Genomic DNA, 16,496 nt, shown 5'->3' on the forward strand with positions numbered 1-16,496 from the left:
AAAGTGTTTTTATGCTTTTGAGGGGTGATATTTGATTTTATTTTTTTCTGTTTTATTTCTTTGAGAGTTTCATGCAATGTGTAATGATTATACTCACTCATTCCTCTTTCTCAACCCAGATCTCCTATGCTGTGCTCTACCCACCAAACTTTGTATATTCTTTTAAAATGTATTATTATTATTATTATTATTATTTATACACATCAAGTCAAATTTGTGCTGCCCTTATATCCTTAGAGATGTGACCTTCCTCTGGAGAGAGAATAAATTACCCAGACAAGATTGACAAAAAGCAAACACACAGAGACACACACATATACACAAATTAAATAAATAGCTAAATAAATAAATAAATCGGTTCTCCCTGTCTTAATCACTCACTATCAATTGACAATAACTCCCCAACATAGTGTGTGACTTTATATCATCCTTTTCACTTCATTCTGAGTTTTAATCTGGAATGGAATTGTCAGATCTTGTACATGGTGACCACTTCCTGTAAATGCAAATGTACAGTCCACCCTACTGTGTCTGGAGGACATATCTTTCCATGATTCATCAGTTCTTTCTCTAATACTCTTTTTTTAATATCATTTTTTATTTTAATTTTAAATAGTTTGTTTTACATGTCAATCCCAGTTCCCTCTCCCTCCCCTCCTCCCGCACTCCCCTTCCCCCCCAGCCTCCCACCCTGTTGCCAATTCCTTCCACATAGGGGATATCTAGAGTCTGTCATTTCACTCCGGGTAGGGTCCAGGCATTCCCCTAAGAGTCCAGGCTGAGAGAGCATCCCTCTTGGTGCTATGGGCACACAATGACTGTTTATATTCCAGGGATAGACACTGATCCACTGCTCAAGGCCCCATAGGTTGCCCAGGCCTTCTCACTGACACTCACATTTGGGGGGGGGGGTCCAGATCAGTCCCATGCTGGCCTCCCAGCTGTCAGTCTGGGGTCCAAGAGCTCTCCCCTGTTCAGATCAGCTGTCTCTGCTGGTTTTGCCAGCCCGTTCTTTGCCAATTTGCTCATCACTCCTCTCTCTCTGCCACTGGGTTTCTTGGGTTCAGTTCAGTGTTTAACTGTGTGTTTGCCTCTGCTTCCATCAGCCACTGGATGAAGGCTCCCAGATGGTTATAGGCATCTAATACTCTTATCACCATCTTTTCTACACTGAGAATGAGCCTTGAGGGGAGAGAAATGTGATATACATTATCTGTTTACAGCTGAGCTCAATATCTTTTTATCTTCACATTGGGCAGCTATGGGGGTTCTTGCTACATAAGATATAAAAATTGCATATGTTTCGTCAGCATCATGTCATATGAAGATTTTCCATAAACATGTTAGATGCTTATAATTTAAGGTTTACATTGGTTTAAAATTATCTACTTGCCTCAAAGATTAGCCATTTCCTTATAGTACTGCAGTCATAATGAACGTTTCTTGCATTTGGACAGGTACAGCTTGTTATATTTACCCATGTTACCTACTGAGAAACTTGTAAGACTCATTGTCCTTTAGTCAACTCTCTGTCTCCCAGTCCTCGTCTGTACCTAATCTCTATTGACCAGCATTCAACACTAAGACCTACAGGACACACTTTCTATATTCAACATATGTGGTTTTTAAGCTTTATAGAACCAATTATATGTAATTTATAATTAGCTCCTTTCATATTAACTTTTTGACACACATACATTATTTAAGCATAAGGGTAACAGAATATGAATAGAAATTAATATTCACATAAAAGTAATACTCATATCTTTGAATTGTGAATATTTATGAATGGGAATTATTGAAAAAAAATTTTAATGCTGATTCTTGTTCTATAGATTAATGGTAACTTTCATTTTGAAAATGAGTAAATTATTCATAGTATGACCCCTTGGTTTATGTCAAATAAATTGACTTTTAGCTAGACTCCAATGTTAGATCATTTCCTCCCCAGGATCTGTCCTAATTATATCTGATTTTAATCTAGTATCAAGTTGTTTGCCAAAGCACTATGGATTTAAATTAGAAAGACCCTGAAACATTTGGAAAACTAGTTTCCAAAAGAATTTTGTAAATTTTCTTTTCTGTGTATGAGATCATGGAGCTGAAGTTTTAAAATAGTTTATGGAAATGGATGCTGTTTATTCACATGGGAACCAAGAGTGTCTATTAGAAGATTTTTTTTTCTCATGCAGTAGTCAGCTTTATTCAGAGTCCCAGACAGTTTATACCAGAATGTTGAGAAAGGTCACCAGACTAAAGTTCACATAAGTTCAAGCTGTATACAATCCCAAGGACAAGCCTCATGTGACAAAACATGTTTTTCTATGGAGACATCTAAAGGATAATTTACAAATTTAATTGAATAACAACAGAAAACAATAATAATTATTCTGAAGTAAACTCAGTACTATCAGCTACACCTGGAAGAAGCACAAAAACATATTCCAAGAATAGTTCCATGTTTTGAAGAAACTGAGGTCACGAGATTCTTGCATAGAAGATTTTTTTAAAACACTGATCTGGAGCTAAGATGCACTGAGAAAGTGATAATCTGATCAGGTCTAAATAAGATTTTTTTATGACATCCCTGTAAGGCAGAGGCAGCATAGCAGAATAGGAGGTGGAGAGAATGTAATAGATAGAACACAGATAGAATGGCAACTAAATAAAATGTTCTGGTAAAGACACAGCCATTGTGATCATGAACTCACAACTATTATAAATACCTCTGCAAGAACGGGCTTCTAAACAGTTAGCTTTGTGTGGTGAAGAGGGGCAGGGGTCCTTAATTCCTATTGGTGGGCTATGTTTTGCTGAAAGATTCAGAAAGAGGAAGAGTCATCGTTTTCAGCTGCACACCCATTGGTGACCTAACTAGGTTCTATGAATAGATATAGTTCCAAAGATGGTCCTGACTTAAATAATGGAGCTAGAAAAGAGTCTGTTAAGAAATGATGAGGATAACAAGGATTGGAGAGAGATAAGAGAATGTTGAGAGAGAGAATAATCAATAACTTTACATACCTTTAATTTAAAGAACAAATGAAAGAAAGAGAGAATGTGGATGAGTGGGTGAACATTGGAATTTTAGGATAATTGATTAGGATGTGCTTGCTTCGAAATTTGATTCCCAGACACTAAGCCAGAGGAAGCAAGGGAATCTTACAATTATGTATAGCATATTATTTCAGTCATTCAAATTCAGTACCATAATAAATCTAATCGGGATATATATAAAAACAGTAATTAAAACCTCACATTGTATAAAAAGAAATAATATTAATGAGACTTTTCCAGAACCAGAAATAGATAAATAAAAATACAATGTCTAACTTCTCCATATTAATTGTAACCTGGATATTTCAAGAATAGAAATGAAATCGAATTTATATTTTTAACTGCTTTGACATATATTGAAGTTTCTGGAATTACCAGACATTATAAGCAATTATTAATGTTAGTTTATCACTGATATTAGGTTATTTCTAAGGATTAATTATTTCATAAATTAAAATTTAAACTCACATTGCACACACATATAAATGAACTGAACCTTTCAAAGGAACGAATGAAAGATTACTACATAAAAATATTTTTCTCTGGACTCTTAGGGGAGTGCCTTGACCCTACCAAGAGTAAAATGACAGACTCTAGATATCCCCTATGTGGAAGGATTTGGCAATAGGGTGGGAGGGAGGGGGGAAGGGCAGTGCGGGAGGAGGGGAGGGAGAGGGAACTGGGATTGACATGTAAAACAAGCTATTTAAAATTAAAATAAAAAATGATAAAAAAATATTTTTCTTCCTATTAAAAAAAACTGATCAAGAGACCTATCACAATATTGCAGGATTTCACAGGTTACTGAACTTATAAATATTGTCTATAACATTTTGAGTAAATATTACCATTTAACTGAAGGAAAGTATATTTTGACAATGAAATACTATGAGGTTTTTAATCCATAAATAAAACTTATATTCTTTATTTATTTGCTTCAATTTAAAGAATAAAGTGTAACTGAAAATTTAATACCAAAATCTCAACACAGCAAAAACCATTATTACTTACAATAATATTTCTCAGAGGTAGTGCTGTATTTTGTCACATATTGACTACAGTTACTCTTCTTCCTCTTTCAGGAAAAAAAAATTATCAGAGCAACTGTTTAACAGCTTATTTACAGAGAGTAGTTGGCTAGCCTTTAGAACCTTCATTTGATATGTATTTTGGTCTCTCTAGACAAGCAGACACCTGGCCTGTAAGAATGCAAACAAGGCACTGAAGACCATGCAACTTGCAATGGCATAGAGACAAAATTAAACCATGTGACGAGAAGTTAATGTATTTGAACATATTATCTGATAAAAGTAAAGAACTCTCTTTACTTTAGCTTGAACGATGTTATGGGTGATTTTTAATTACCAGAGAGTCAAACATGTCATTGTGTTCATTTAAAAAATATTGTGTTCACTTATTTGCTATATTTTAAAAAACAGCGTTGTTTCAAGTCATTGATATAATTTGCCCGCAAATTATAGCACTAATAATATGATAAATGTTCTTACCCGTTCAAGTGATACACTTGTAAAGAGACAAGCTCAAATCCTTGCTTCAGCAATATAATGATCATTAGAAAAGCAGTGGACATCTGAATTTTATTTAATGTTCCATAAGATTGTAAGAATGGAAGTAAACACATAACCATAAGGGAGCTATAAGAGGAGGGGGGAGAACATGTGGGAGTTAAGAAGATTGAGTCAGGGAAGAATAGAGGAGAGCAAGAAAAGAGATACCTTAATAGAGGGAGCCATTATAGGTTTAAAAAGAAATTATGGAAATGTCCAGAGATATACTAGGATGACTCCAACTAAGAATCTAAGCAATAGTGGAGAGGCTAGCTTAAATGCCCTTCCCCTATAGCAGATTGATAGTTACCTTATATGCCATCCTAGAGTCTTCATCCAGTAGCTGATGGAACCAGAAGCAGAGACCCACAGCTAAGCACTGAGTCAAACTCCAAGAATCCAGCTGTAGAGAGGGAGGAATGATGAGGAAAGGGGTCAAGACCAGGCTGAGGAAATCCTGAGCTGACCTGAACAAGGGTTGCTTATGGTCCTTAGACTGACAGCTGGGAAACCAGTATAGGACTGAACCAGGTGCCCTGAACGTGGGTGTCAGTTAGGAAGCCTGGACAGTCTATGGGGCCTCTGGTAGTGGAACAGTATTTACCCCTTTTATACAAATGGACTTTAGGAGCCCATTCCACATAAAGGGATACTTTCTCAGTCTAGAAATATGGGGGAGGGCCTAGATGATCCCTCATGGAAAGCCTCACTCTCTCTGGGGAGCAGAATAGGGATGGGATAGGGAGGGTTGGTGGTGGGCATGGGAGGATGGGAGAGGGAACTAGGGTTGATATATAAAATAAGATTGTTTTTAATTTAAATAAAAAATGTTTAGTGTTTCTTCTAACTGGTGTTAGACAGGAGTTCAAAGTCAGAAGGTCTCAGGGTATTGTTTTCTCCACACACCAGGATGAGCTTTAGCAAGCAAATATACTTATGTCTGCAATAGGCTTTACATTCTAGTCATAGTCACTATATGTAAAGTCTCATTGTTAAGTTAAAGATATTAACACAATTTTACATTGGTACTAACAAAATATTTGGTCTACATCATATCCAAATTGGGCACTCAATGGAATATCTATTCACTCTCAAGGAAAAGCAGGTTGTGAAAGAAAAATTATGACAAGTATTTCTGAGACTGCAAAGCAGAGAGCTAGCTGCTTTTGCTGGCACAGCCTCTAAAGATGATTTTCAAAGGTCTACCAGTATGCTTAGATACATGATAGATAGAAGTATAGAGATAAACACAAAATTCTGTGAGTTGACTATTCTACAACTACGGTATGCTCCAAAAGTAAGATAAACAGTGAATAAGCAGTAGCATGTGATCTACATGTGTTAAAGCATGGGACAAGGTAGATGAATGCATTCTCAATGGGGCTTGAATGTAATAGACTGTAGGGAGTATATAAAGCTGAAGAGCACAATACAAAGCTCATAGGTTAAGGAATCCTGATTGCAGTAATTCACTGGAGGTGTGCAGACCAAGAGGAAAGTTATGAGATTTCTGATTCAGTTGGAAGTTACCCAAATCCAATGCTGCTCATATCAGATGCTTGGGATATTCCAGGAAGATGGTTAGGATGTGGATTCTTATAGTCATACTATGTGCATCCCTGTGTGCATACAATTGCATGTGCATTGTGTGAGTATGTTCTTGCAGGCCAGTGTACAGCATAAGAAGTCATTCCTCACATGATATCTATCACTTTCTTGAGTCAAGGTCCCTGTGTGAACTGGACCTCTACAATTAATGTATGCGTGATAGCCAATGATATCTAGGGAATCTGATTACATCCATTCTTTCAGTCCTGAGATTACAAATATGTGCTACCATGCCATGCTACATTTACATGGATTCTGGGTATTGACGCAAACACTTTGTTATGAGAGCTATTCCCTAGCCCCTAAAATACAAGGTATTGAATATATGTTTTGTGTCCTTGGATTGTATAGTAAAACATAATATATAATAAATCATATTTGATTATTCAACTATTTTTTAAGGAAATTTTATATCTTGTAATTATTTATAGGGTAAATTGACTTTATTTTGCATGATGATAATGACATCATTTATTACTATACAGTAATTATTAGTAATGACATGTAATATTCTTTCTCCATGTTAATATATTAAATAATCAAAAAAACCCAAGATACTTAGCATTTCAATTCTTTTATCATGTAAACTATATTGGTTAACATTTTTGAATAAATGAATTGCAGATGCTCAGTTCTACTTTTTCATATATTTCTTCCTTTCTATCTCTGATGTCAATGCTTGCCAAGTCTCCAGTGATGCTTTGCTGTTTCTAGGATGCCTGCAGTGATTCTGATCTACATTAAAATGTTTCTGGATACTTTGCACACAGGAAATACAAAGCATGGAATTGCTGACTGGAAGGCTAGTATCATACCCAGAGCTTTGAAGGCCTTAATCAACCCTATAGTCCTCATGAACCCTTCTTAGTGTGACATAGTAGGTTAACTGACACCTAAAAGAAAGCAACAAAAGAAATGAATATCAATTTGGTGATGTCACTACACGTTTGGATTTTCTTTGCTGTATTTCTCACTGCATCATTGTATGGGGCAGTCATGTACAAGAGTCAATGTGAAAAGGGAACAAGAAATTGCACTCTCACATGTGGAGGAGTTGGTCACACCCACTCTCTATAGTAGAAACTCCCAATAAAGCCACAGCTTCAGGCAACAACTTTCCTGTAATTTCCTGAGAGCTATATGAGAGGCACCCTGCTGAAAATCAAAGGTAAAACAGCCAGACATTGCCTGAAGCAGGGAAACTGATGGTGACTGACAACTGAGAAGATTCTGTGCTCTACTCCCATTTGTGCAGTGATGATTCAGCATTTTAAAGGGAAAACGAGGGAGGGGGGACCAGACAAGCTGGGATCAAATACAGAGAGGAGGCACATCACAAAAAAAATTGGTCAATGTAAATGTGATGGACCAGTTGGATACCTGGCAACAGAAGAAGGCAGGATTCTGTTCAGGATACAACTCAGGGGCACTACCTTACCTATGATCATACTTCAGACAGGAAGTGTTTATGTCCTTTACAGACATGCTCTAAATTATAGGGGCTACAAGTCTGTCTGAAAGGGACCAAAGGTCAATTCATGGTTCTAAGCCCTTTTATTAAGTGTTCTGAAAAAGAAGAACACCTTCTGAATGCAGTTTTTACTAGGTCAGAAAAGGAGCATGAACACCGTAGGATGCTACTTGAAGATATCCTAGAGTCCGGTCTTGTCCTGGTGCACAGGTTTGCACTAGAGTCTGGTCATGTTTTAGTGCAGAAGTTTGCACTTTCATAAGCATCTCTTATATATTTTACCTCATCTCACAGAAAATTGGAGATATCAAACACCACACACTGTATTAAATAGCTGTATAGTAATAATTTGTATGGGTTTGTTCCAGTAAAAATTGGGTGCAAATAAACAAAGTGAAAGAATGTTTTTTAGAAAATCAGAATGATATCTCAGGAAAATTTTGCAAAAAAGCCAAGTTCACAGGACACACTGTGTGTTTCTGCACTGAAAAAGTTGCTAGTGAGGCTTCAAGGAACCTATCAAGTATTTTATGAATATGGCAACATAATGGAATTGTGTGATACTGTCATATAAAATTTTGTGGAAAAATTGACTGAAAGTATATTCGATGCACAAGTTAGAACTTAAAGTATTTTATTAAACAAGGTTCACTAGTGGAATAGCTTGTGGTATGTATGGGAGGAGTTCATCATGGTGGTGGTGGGGGTAGTGGTGGTGTGTATGTTTGTGTGTTTTTGTGTGTGTGTTTGTGTGTTTGTGTGTGTGTGTGTGTGTGTGAGAGAGAGAGAGAGAGAGAGAGAGAGAGAGAGAGAGAGAGAGAGAGAGAGAGAGAGAGAGAGAGAGAGAGAGAGAGGAGCAGAGTAGTTCATAATGTTAATTTGAATGCTATCGATGGTCAGTTGATAAACTGGCTGATGTAGCATCTCATTCCCTGAACATTTTCTACTGTTGGTTCTATGTTAGAAGGACAAGGAAATACAAGTCTGACATCAATGAATGATGGAAGCTTCAAAATGTTTGCTTAACAGGCATGCTTAGATGTGTGCCTGCTGGATGGTTTTAAAGCCCACCAAATTGATGAGACAAAGCACCACAAAGCTGATACAAGGGCTTTTCCACTTTTTAATTGGATCCTTTGGTGTTTTAGAGACTTGCTTCTTGAGTTCTTTGTAAATTTGAATATCATCTCTGTCAGATGTGGGATTAGTGAATATCTTTTCCCATTCTGTGACCTGCCTTTTTGTCTTGTTGACTGCGTCCTTTGCCTTACAGAAGCTTTTCAGTAATTAATTGTTGATCTCACTGTGTGTGCTACTGGTGTTATGTTCAGGAAGCAGTCTCCTGTACCAATTCATTCAAGGGTACCTCCCACTTTCTCTTCTAAGTGTTTCTGTGTGGCTGGATTTATGTTGAGATCTTTGATCCATTTGGACTTAAGTTTTGTGCATGGTGATAGACATGGATCTATCTGCATTCTTCTATATGCCAACATCCAGTTATGCCAGCACCATTTGTTGAAGATGCTTTCTTTTTTCCATTGTATATTTTTAGCATCTTTGTCAAAGATCAAACATGTATGGAGTACCTATATGGGTTGTGGAAGAGATATGGAAATGCTTCTGCTTGTTTACAAGAAAGGTAGGTAATTACTCTCTTCTAGCAGTATGCTACTGAAATGTAGTGATGTGTATGATATTTTTAAGGAAAGTAAAGTGTTTCTCATAATCTTTATTCAAATAATAAAACTTAAGAGGATGAGTCTCAGAGAAAGAAAGAACTGGGCAGCAGAGAGGCATGCTTGACATTTTAAAAATTCTCAGCATCGAAAAATTACATACAATGCTAAAATTAAGGAATACATCCAAGCAAGGATCAAATCTATATGTCTGCCAAAAGAAAAATAGTCTAAGAATTATGCCAAAGACTAAATTTCGAAAAGCTTTGGAAATAATATATCCTTTAGCCTCTTATTAATTGTTTTAGCTTCTGAGGGGGAATAAGGTCATTGTCCTTGTTCATTATGAGATCATTGTTAGGATCTGTTACTTATGATGTCACTTCCCAAGTAGACACACACACACACACACACACACACACACACACACACACACACAGACACAGACACACACACACACAGAGAGAGAGAGAGAGAGAGAGAGAGAGAGAGAGAGAGAGAGAGAGAGAGAGAGAGAGAGAGAGAGAGAGAGAGAGCATTCTGGGATTGCCTTGAGTAAGCATCATCATTTAGGGAGACAAAAAACTGCAGCAGTGGTGAGAGCGAGTTTGCAAGTCTTTTAAATACACAGCCAGGAAGCATTCTGGAACAGCTGTGTATCAACAAGCACATCTGAAAAGAACCTACAGAAAGGAATGATACTTCAGGAGACAGAGCTAGGAGTCCACAAGGTGCATGAATCACTGGCAGGTTTCTCTAGGCTCTTGCAGTCTTTTCTGGATTCCCAACTGTAGGGTGGGTCTTTTCAGAGCTAGTGTTGACCAGTACTTCATTTTTTGCCTCATGTTTTTTCACTACTTTGAACAGCAATGTAAAATAGCAGCAGTTCTATGTCTATATCTTGCTATTTTTCTGAAAGAAAGGACAAGGAGTCCTTTATTTCCCAGGCAGATGGCAAGTTGTTTTGCACTCTAGGATAATTAAAAACCATCCAGTGTTAGACCTAATATCATTCTTTGATTTGGTATTTTAAGCAGAGTTTAGAACAAGAAGTCTCTGACAGCTATGGAAGCTTAAAAGTTTTACAGACAAATTTCATGGGTGATGGAGACCAGAGAATAGCTATGGCATGAGAACCATTAAATTGTTTTTAATTTTTCATGTTCCTGATGGCCCCAACTTTATGCATGTTTTGAATTTACATACTCAGCATCAACATTTGATTATTTGATTAGTTATGATGCCAGTATATCAAGATAAACTGTAAAATATGGAGAAATAAGTAATTAAAGGGAAGGAAGTTAAAGGAAAAAAATCATTCAAAAAGTTGCATTAGAAATGTAGTAGATCGCCGGGCAGTGGTGGCGCACGCCTTTAATCCCAGCACTCGGGTGGCAGAGGCAGGCAGATCTCTGTGAGTTCCAGGCTGGGCTGGACTGACAGCCTCCAAAACAAAAAAAATGTAGTAGATTAGTATTTATCCCGGGTATACAAATGGACTTTGGACTCCCATCCAACAATGTGAGATGCACTCTCACCCTGAACTCTTGGGGGAGGGTCTAGGCCCTGCCCTGGATGAAATGACAGACTATGGACACCCCCTTGGAGAGCCTGAGGGGAAATGAGGGGGTGCTCGGGGGTTCCCCGGTGGGAGGACGCAGAAGGAGGGGAGGGAAAGGAAGAGGGACCTGGAATTGACACGTGAAGCAACCTTGTTTCTAATTTAAATTTAAATTTAAAATAAAAAAATAAAATAAAATAAAGAAATGTAATTTTAAGTGTATCTTACAATACAGACTTCCACCTGTCTGATTTTCAAAAGTGGCCACATGATATTCATAAAAAATATTTGTGAGCCAGGCGGTGGTGGCGCACACCTTTAATCCCAGCACTCGGGAGGCAGAGGCAGGTGGATCTCTGTGAGTTTGAGGCCAGGCTGGACCGACAGCCTCCAAAACAATACAGAGAAACCCTGTCTCGTAAAAACGAAAAAAAAATATTTGTTCACAAACCTGCAATTATGTTAAATTTCTACAAATACCTTATTTTTTAGAATCACAACTACAATTTTGTAGTATTATGTAGATAGACAACATAATAGTGTATAATGTTTTATTTTTTCTAGTTACTTTTTATGTGTGTAGATATGAAATATGAACCCAAATGGAATGATCATTCCATTTGTCAATTCAATTTCATATCCCTATATGCATAAATACATATTCATAAGGACCATGAAACCTACCCCAGGCTCTACTCAGGGTACCAAAGTGGAAATGCTTCTCAGAAATGAAGGAGGGGATAATAGATTTCTATAGAAAATTTACACACAATCTGAGGATCTTTCTCTTTATTTCCTGTGATCTTTATTGTTCTGTTTCTACTCTAATTATTCTTTCCTACTTCTGCATGCTTCTTCTTTCAGCTTCTTCTATTCTAAAATCTTCTCTTCTTCAGGGGCCTTGAAGAGATAATGAAGTTTCTCATTGGTCAAAAGCACATTCCTAGAGGAAGCAATAAGGAGCTGAGTCATTTATCATGACAACCCAAGACAAGGGTCTAAGGCCATAGAAACAAAACCACAACCAGAGAGAGGGAAGGCACAGTTCCCAAAGACAACTTTAGTACAGGTCTATTGCGAGTAGACTGTCAAGCGAAGAATTAGCATGCTTCCTCTCTTAGTAACCTTAGTAGACATCTGTGACTCTGACCTTGGGCAAGCTGTAAAGTTTCCTTTGTACAAAATCCTTTAGTCTAGTTTGAACTTGCTCTGAGGTGAAAGTGAGCTAATTTTATGCAGTTAATCTTAGTAAGAGAACAAGGCAGGCTATTAAAAGTTAACACTATTTAACACCTGCTATATCTCTTATGGCCCTGACATATGTTTGCCATTATTTCTTAAGCAATTAATTATTACTAAAGTATAAATACTTAATGACAGGTTTCTATAATTCAATCTTCCGGTTGTTTCTCTTGAAACATTTACGTAGAAGTCAAGTGGTCTCTAATGATGATGCAGCTACTACCTGAACTATTTGTGGTGTACGTAATTTAAAAATGCATACAGAGGACCTGGAGATATAGTTTGTTAAAATATTGTCCTACAAACACAAATCCCTGTGTTTAAGATGAAGTAACAAAGGAAAAAAGTCAAAAGAAAAGCAAAAACAAATGAAAAATCAAAAATATAAAGGCAGATGTGTCTTAGAAATATCCATGATTACATGAATTTGAGATGAGAAGAAGATTCAAGCTGAGAAAGTATACCATAGTCTTTTGGAAGGACTACTCTGGAATAACATGCAGGGTAAATATTTAGTGCCCTAAGACAAATAGTTTTGGTTTATAATGAAGATGTTATGATATGCCTTGAAGAAATATTTCAACAAGAAAAGGCTCTTTATAAATATGGGTATTCATCTAGAGATAATGGTGAAAAGTTCAATATTCATTTGAGCCTATAGCTTGCTATGCTTATAAAATAATTTATCACATTATAATCACATCTAATACATTTTACTAATTGTTTCTTTACGGCTTAATAGGGATTTGCCCATCAAAGCATCCAGCTTAAACAACGTTAATGAGATCAGACTTAATTTCTACCAGACTCAGTGAAATGAAAAAATTAGGCTAGCTTGACTCAACACAGCTGGAGAAAAGGCCACTCTCCGACCTTTCTTTGAATTGCGTGCCTATATTCTGTCATCACAAAACATGGCACACTTACAGATTGGCTCCACAATTCCATCAATAATTACTTGTTCTAGTTTGCTTTCTATCATTGTGATAAACACCATGATTTAAAAAAAAGCAATTTGAAGAGGAAAAGCTTTATCTGACTTTCCCATCCCAATCAGACCATTATCAGAAGAAATCAGGGCAGGAACTAAGCAGATGCAGATGGCGGAACTGTGCAGAGAAGTCGGGCCCTGGTTTGCTGGCCAAGGATTACTCAGTTTGATTTTTTTTTAATTTTATTTTCCAGTTTAAATTTAGATAAGAAACAAGGTTGCTTCACAAGTCAGTTCCAGGTCCCTCTCCCATTCCCTCCCTTCCTCCCGTGCCCTCCCCCCCGTTATCCCCTCATTTCTCCAGGGAGGGTGAGGCCCTCCATGGGGGTGTGCATAGTGTGTCATTTCATATAGGGCAGGGCCTAGACCCTTCCCCAAGAGTTCAGGGTGAGAGTGCACCTCACATTGTTCTATGGGAGTCCAAAGTCCGTGTGTTTTTAATATGACACAGAATTACCTTCCCAGTCATGACACTGAACCTCAGTGGGCTGAGCCCCTCCCTCACCAATCATTAATCAAGAAAGTGAGTCATAGACTGCCTACAAGTGTATTTGATGAAGGCAATTATGCAATTCAGGTTCTCTCTTCCTAGATGTATAAAACTCTCAAAAAACAGGTACATTTTTATAGTCTTGAATTCGTCATTCTGATGTTTGCCACATGTTTAATAGAGTTATTTTACCTCTTTGTAGCTAAGTTTCTTGTTTTATGCAAATAGAATAATAATTTCTTTGGCTTATGTTTGAGAAAATTTACTGAAGTCCTCCATAATGCTAAAGGATTTCACTTCACAGCATAAATACTAGTACTTAGGTTTTAACATGTTGTTTTGTTACTGTTCATACAGCCCCATTAATCTTCTTCAACTTACAGTATAATTTGCTAATTCTTTCTTTGACCAATGTCTTGCTTTCTAGGTTCTTAGAGACATGGTTTCATACAGGCCATGCAAATTTTCAATGTACCTCTTTCTAGCATGGAACTCCTAAATCCCTTGCCCCTAACTCCCAATTGCTAGGATTATAATCTATACCACCTATGCCTGTTTTCAGTCCTAATTGTGGCATAAGGATTCTTCATTTATTTGTATGAATTCAGTATATCTGAATATAAACTTGTTTAGTATGACGATAACCTAGACAAAATCAATATTAGTGTTACTGTCATGCTCTTTAAAATGTATTTATTTAACTAAACTTTCTGTTGCTCAACATTACAGAAATCGTCTTGAATGTCTCTGTTCCTCATGTATTAAGCAACCAGATGATTTTCAGATATTAAGGAAGCAAACTGTGATCCAGTATAAACTTTCAACTATCTGTTGCTTAAGAGAAAAATAACTGCATTGATTTTGAATAGGATCATGGTGAGATTAATGTTTTCATTTGTTTTTAACTTTTGCTCTTTCTCCTATATACATTAATTCTAGGTCTCACCATGGCCAGAAGTAGAAGTGGGAATTTTCAGAAGATTAAACAGAAAGAGAGAGAGAGAGCTTGTGTTAAAATTTGATATTGGAGATGACATTTTGTTCTGCTTCCTAGCAGTATCTGCAAATTACTGAAGCCTCAGAAGAAGTCCCTGCTGCATTTCTATATGGTTCAGTTTCTGTTTGATTACATTTCTCTACACTCTCTAATGTCTTTTAATCATGGGGATTCATAATGTGACTTAGTTCACTTAGCCCAGTTTTTGGGTAGTTAGTACCATGCTACATTCTAGGTGTCCACTTTAATTTTAAAAAAGAAAATAAAACTTTCAAATCCTGTACCAACAGGTTTCTCTTGCTGCAGCATGTTATCACATGTGAATACAGGAAGACATTTATGTGTAGTTGTTTCAGTGGCGTCTCTAATCTCTCTACAGATTAGAGACATGTAGGACAGCATGTTTTCCAATTACTTCTCTACATTCCAGACCTCATCCCTTGGCTAGAGGTCGAAAGAAAAGACACACTGACTGCTGAATAGAGAACATTTATTATTCTACAAGACTGAAAACAGTACTGAGTTAGGACCTCAAAAGACATGGTCAATCTAACATGCCAAATTTTAACTTTTGTTCCATTTGTAAATCACGCAGTGTTTAAATCATTAAGCTTGTTTGTTTTTCTATATATATCAAACATGTACTGAAGTTGAATGTTAGTCATTTATCCCAGGAGCTAGCATATTATTAACATCTTCAAACATTCTCTAGTTCTGTGCATTTCCTTGACTATTCTACCCAGTGTCCCCCTGCTATAGAATTTTCCATTGTCTCTAGTACATGGGAAGGCTATATCTTCTTAAGAACACAGGGAACTAGATAATCTAGCTCCTTCTCTGAATACAGTAATGACAGGAATATGGTTTTTAAGAAATGGGCAAATAGCAAATAGACTTGCTAAGAAGGGTCTTGCAGAGAAAGAATATTGTATTTTATGTTGAATAGAAATTTCTCACTGGTTGCCTGTCACTGTTGGTTAACACCCATTTCTCTTGCAGCTTGACTTGAATGACGAAGTGCTTCTCTTCAACCTCCAACTGTGCCGTATTTCTTTAAATGCCTAAAGTCATTTTATGTGCAACACAATAAAGGGAATTGGAAAATTTCCTAATTAACGTATTTCTATTCGTCTTCATTTTCTTAAGATAGAAAAGTACATGTTAGCAGAAGAGTGAAACTCAGCTGTTGTGTTCCTGTTTTTTTGCTTCACAACTGGTTCTCAACCAGTTTACTGCTTTGTTTTAGTATTAGACATTCTAATGATGATTTTTCCAAAGTTCAGAAATTTCTCCTTTTTATTCTATTACACAGTGTTACAACTTTTGGGGTATTTAATTTTTTCTCTAAATACAGAATACTTGGATATTCAGCAAATATTTGAAAATAAATATTACCCAATTATTTATATTTATTTCACAAATATATTCTACCTAAAGCATTTTTTATCTAAATAACTTCTTTTGGTCTTCTATCAGTGATCCACACATGGAAATTTTACTGTTCTTCTTCAAACTTTTACAGCCAATTGTTTGCAAATCGAAGTGACAAAACTTGACAAGATTTTTATTTCCATTTTTTCTTTTTTGCAATTCCAATACCTCCATTTGGAACTCATTATTTTCCCCCTGAATTGTTGGGTTTCTTCGTAACCAATTTCCTTGTCTCCAATGTCTATTCATTCAAAGTAAATGAATTGTATACTTGCTACCAGAATAAGTCTTTTAAAGCAGGATTTCTAAATTTTATTTCTCTCTATTATTCAAAGATTTTCTGTAACTCCTGGATGCATGTGTGAAAACTCACTTATGCCTTTGCTTTCATGGATTTGCAAAGA

At 36.6% G+C, this 16,496-nt stretch overlaps 1 long non-coding RNA gene across 1 annotated transcript in view; it reads left to right on the forward strand.

The window, feature by feature from the left end:
• Window positions 1-15,749, forward strand: part of LOC121144250 — a 52,960-nt gene extending 37,211 nt beyond the window's left edge. Inside the window, exons 2-4 of the long non-coding RNA XR_005881566.1 lie at window positions 9,257-9,343; window positions 14,604-14,773; window positions 15,661-15,749. This is a non-coding gene — a long non-coding RNA (uncharacterized LOC121144250). The remainder of the gene's footprint in view (window positions 1-9,256; window positions 9,344-14,603; window positions 14,774-15,660) is intronic.
• Window positions 15,750-16,496: the final 747 nt, after the last annotated feature.

The sequence above is a fragment of the Mesocricetus auratus genome, unplaced genomic scaffold, assembly GCF_017639785.1.
Source record: "Mesocricetus auratus isolate SY011 unplaced genomic scaffold, BCM_Maur_2.0 Super-Scaffold_100015, whole genome shotgun sequence".
NCBI lineage: Eukaryota > Metazoa > Chordata > Mammalia > Rodentia > Cricetidae > Mesocricetus > Mesocricetus auratus.